Raw genomic sequence first — 5,296 nt, forward strand, 5'->3', positions numbered from 1 at the left:
GTCTGCATGTGTGTGTGTGTGTGTGTGTGTGTGTGTGTGTGTGTGTGTGTGTGTGTGTGTGTGTGTGTGTGTGTGTGTGTGTGTGTGTGTGTGTGTGTGTGTGTGTGTGTGTGTGTGTGTGTGTAGGGAATGGGATGTGCTTTGTGTTGTGCTTTGTGCGTTTCAAAGTGGTTGTCCACACATAGATCTAGAAACTGTCTGCAATCTGATGTTTTTCAGCAATCAGAATTTTTTTCTACAAGATGAATATGTGTGTGTGTGTGTGTGTGTGTGTGTGTGTGTGTGTGTGTGTGTGTGTGTGTGTGTGTGTGTGTGTGTGTGTGTGTGTGTGTGTGTGTGTGTGTGTGTGTGTGTGTGTGTGTGTGTGTGTGTTTGTGCGTGTGTGTGTGTGTGTGCGCGCGTGTGCGTGTGTGCATGCATGTGTCTGTGCATTTATCCTGGTCATGGTTGAATTTGAACTTTTTATAGGGGACGGGTCATGGGAACTGCTTTTACTGAGAAGTGCACACACAGACGTGCACATACACAGACGAGGAAGGTCTGTTATAGCTACATTGTGTGTGTATGTGTGTGTGTGTGTGTGTGTGTGTGTGTGTGTGTGTGTGTGTGCGTGTGCGTGTGCGTGTGTGTGTGTGTTGAGTTAGCAAGGCACAGCTGCTAGCACCATTACTATCACTTCCTGTGTGTGTGTGTGTGTGTGTGTGTGTGTGTGTGTGTGTGTGTGTGTGTGTGTGTGTGTGTGTGTGTGTGTGTGTGTGTGTGTGTGTGTGTGTGTGTGTGTGTGTGTGTGTGTGTGTGTGTGTGTGTGTGTGTGTGTGTGTGTGTGTGTGTGTGCGCGCGCACACACACACACACACACACACACATCTAAGAGCCTTGTCCAAATAGGTTTTAGCGTGATACATATTTTACACCAGGCATGGCTGCTGTGATGTTTAAACGCTTTCTGTCTAAAATATGAGCCAGGTTGTCTTCTAATGCATATCGCAGACCCAATAAACGCATGACGTATTCACCCCCAAAAAGAAAAGAAAAAACGCACGCATAGCCCTAACTCTGAACGATCCAACAAAGGAAAAGAGTCATCTGTTTTGTGTGTGTGTGTGTGTCTCTGTTCGGTGTTTTAAGCGGGCGGTGGAAAAACAAAGGAGATGTTTGTTCAACAGCGTAATCCTTCCTGTGTTAAAAGATGACTCCGAAGACAAATCTGAGGCCTTTATAACCACTTAAACCCTCTATAATTAGTAAAACGGACTTGAGTTGCAACCGCCCACGGTTAACGTTTTTTTCCGTCTACCCCAAATTTTCATCTTGTCGAACCACCCCGGTTACTAAAGAGCCGGAGAGATGAGAACCGATATAAAACAAACACTCTAAGGGAGTGGTTTTCAACCAGTGGTCCCGGGGACCACCACTGGTACTTGAGGGGGTTCCAGGTGAATGATGGAGAGTTGGATGGTAACCAAATTGACCCTTATTAGATCTTTAACTCTTGAGAGCATAAAATGAAACCAAATGGACCCATAAGGGTCCATTTGATTTCGTTGTCTACACAATTAGAGAATGTAATATAATTGCTATTTTGATCAACGTTTGCCTGTTATCTCCTAATGGTACCAACGTCAAATCAGCAAGGAATTTTGATTTTTTTTTTGTGGCTTTTCAAAAGATGGTGGGGTGACATGCAGTAAAGACCGTCGGGATCGGTAGTCGAACCCGCGGCGCACTGCCAGACTGGATCACCAGCCAAGGTGCCAGCCAGCTGCCCGGGCCAGCATGGAGTTGTGGACGACAACAAAACATTCTTTACTCTTGGGTCTGAGAGGCCAAGCTACACCAGGCTTTTCGCGCACAAAATGTGCGCGTTTACCCTAAACGTTTAGGGTAAACGCGCGTGGCTCTCATGTTGAACGCATGCAGTCTGAGCCAATACGCTAAATCCAGTGTGTCACCTTTTAGCTGTGTATGCATACAGTATGTACAGTATGTTATAACTGCTTAAAGACGGGACGCCCACATGCACAGACGCACACACACACGCGCACACGCACACGCACACGCACACGCACACGCGCACACACACACACACACACACACACACACACACACACACACACACACACACACACACACACACACACACACGCTCACTATCTGTCTATCTGCGCGAGAAAAGCCTGGTGTAGCTTGGCCGTGAGTGTCATCAAATGGTGGTCCGTGGCTCAAATGCAGAATAAATAATGGACCTTGATGTGAAATGGGTTGAAAACGGGAAATGGGTTGCTCTACAGCACCGACCACCACCTGAACATAGACCCCCTATCAACAAACGTTGTTTAAACCAATTAAAAAGCTCAAAACATGTGAGTGAGGGCGGGCCGGCGGGCAGGTACAATTTAGAATTTACAATTTAGGCATTTAGCAGACGCTCTTAATCCAGAGCGATTTACAATAAGCAAAAACAAAAAGCATGGCAATACATCACATACATAAAAAGTAGTTATCATGAAACATGCGTAAGCTAAGAGCGTAACAGTGGAATATCTATATAATGAAACTATACTATATAAACTATACATACTATACTATACATATATACTATAACGTGCTATGACTACATAAAATGCAAGTCTGTATAAGTCTGTATAAAATGCTATCTAAGTCTACATAAAGTTCTATCTAAGGGTCTAGGGTAAGTGCTACGGGCCATGATGGAGTCTGAAGAGGTGGGTTTTCAGACTACGGCGGAAGATTGGGAGTGAGGCTGCAGTTCTGATTGTAATGGGAAGTGCATTCCATAGTTTTGGAGCCAGAAGGGAGAAGAGATTGGGACGTGTGGAGCGTTGTCCCGGCGTTTTTAGTGAAGGTACTTCACCAGCTTCCCCGCGTTGCTGTTCTGAGTGCGTGGGAGGGTTTGTAGGGTTCGATCACTTGCAAGATATGGGGGAGCCATACCGTATCAGGTAGGCAGACATCTGACGTCACACTATAATGTCACCATGACTCAGCCTGCCATAACCATAGGAATGGTTCAAAGAAATGGTAAATGGTAAATGGTGCATTTATATAGCGCCTTTATCCAAGGTGCTTTACATAGATTGTGCATTACATTCACCCATTCATACACCGATTGCAGCGGAAGCCATGCAAAGTACCAACCAGCACATCGGGAGCAATTTGGGGTTCAGTGTCTTGCCCAAGGACACTTCGACATATAGCCAGGAGGAGCCGGGATTCGAACCGCCGACCCATGGATCATTGGACGACCTGCTCTACCTCTTGAGCCACAGTCGCCCGAACACAGAAGGTTTGAACTGATGGAAAGAAATACAACACAAAAATGTGTTCAATATCTTCATTGTAGAGAAGGCTCGTACAGTGACCAAAATGTCAAGTCCATAAAGCCCACAAATCACCAAAAAATTGCCAATCTGCTAGTTTTTGGCTAATGCAAACCCCCCCCACCCAAACCCCCCCAGAATATGGATGCTGGAGTTCATGTGGTTAACGTTTGGACAAGCTGTTCAATCAGATGTTTTCCAGGACATCGCAAATGGCAGGCTGTCTCAGAAATACGATTGCTTGTATTATACCTGACCCACTTTTCTCTCCCTCCGCGTGCTCGTTTTGCAGCGCACGCACACACGCACACATGCTCCGTCCTCTCTTTGCTCAGAAGGTTGTAAATGTAATCTTAGACACATGTTACCCCGGTTGATGTTTGTCAGATTGATGTCACTTGCGATTAGCATATCTCCCGCCAAGGCACAGCAAGTGCTCTTTAGAGGCAGTCCTCTCTCGCACGCACGCACGCACGAACGCACGTGCGCATGCACACACAAATATTACATATATATGCACAAACCGTTGAGTAAACATGGCTCGGCTGCCATTTTGAATGATTGCACAATGATTATTTGATGCAATGATTCATTTTGAATGCAGCCTATAAGTGAACAACAGTATACCACCAGGCAGGGATGCTACATGTGACTGACTAACTGTAACACGATTTGTGGGCCGGGGCCCAAAACTAAGATTTTAATAATAATAATAATATAACATGAATGAATATATTGTTATATTAATAATTTCATTGTGATACCGATTAATAGTTAGCTCCACATTGATCCAAGCCCAGAATACAAACGATTGATCATGAAAATAGCCTAAACATGCTCTGTAATTCCACACAGCCCACCCATCTGGCAACCTAAACCCATTTGAACCCATCTGAACACTTGTTAAGTGGGTGTGCCACAAACGCTTCCAAGTGGGCCCTGAATTGATCCAGAGAAGGTTGAGATCCTCCGCTCTAGAGCAAGGTTCTACCTTAAGACAGCCTCCTGCCATCACCTTTGTCTCGGATTCCTATATCTACCTCCACCCGAAAAACTAAAACACATGAATGTGATTCCTATCTACCTCCACCCGAAAAACTAAAACACATGAATGATTCCTATCTACCTCCACCTTGAAAAACTAAAACACATGAATGTAACACATTAATGGATTCTTATCTACCTCCACCCGAAAAACACATGAATGTGCAACAACACCAATGCTCTGAGCTTTTGCAAATGGTAAAAAATCTGAGGAATGCTTGCACGTCGACGCAGCCGTAACCTGGGGCTCCGTGACACCACTGAAAATAGCCGATAACAAAGCTATAACAACGTGTCTCATCCGTGGCGCATTGTGAGCTTGTATATCGGCTGTTTTTGGCGCATGTGACACTGTCGTACAATGGATCATAAATCACGTATAAGATGGAGAAAGGGAACGGTGTGAAATGAATTTCTCGCCATCTCTGCAGAGCATGCGGTATGCAGGGGTACACACACCACATCCCACATATACAACCAAGAAGGACAAGGGAGTCTTATTTTCTCTCATCTCTCGCTCTCTCCCTTTCCACACCTCCCTGACCCTGCATCGCCTCGCCCTGCCCATCCGAGTGAGAGAATAAATATGAGACAGGGATGATGGGGGTGGGGGTTAGGGGTGGGGGACTGGGTAGATTGCAGGAAGGAAGGACGCAAGGGAAAGAAAGAAAGAAAGAAAGAAAGAAAGAAAGAAAGAAAGAAAAAAAGAAAAACGGAAAAGGGGTCAGATAATCTGCATGAAAAAGAGATGAAGAAGAGTGCAAGGAAAGCGCGATTGTGACAAATATATGACGACAGAGTGAGAGACACTGAGAGAGAGAGAGAGAGAGAGAGAGAGAGAGAGAGACAGATATATGTGTACAGATACACACACAGCGAGAGAGGAAGATAGGCTGCTGAGAGAGAGAGAG

The sequence above is a fragment of the Electrona antarctica genome (genome assembly GCF_951216825.1).
Source record: "Electrona antarctica genome assembly, chromosome: 20".
NCBI lineage: Eukaryota > Metazoa > Chordata > Actinopteri > Myctophiformes > Myctophidae > Electrona > Electrona antarctica.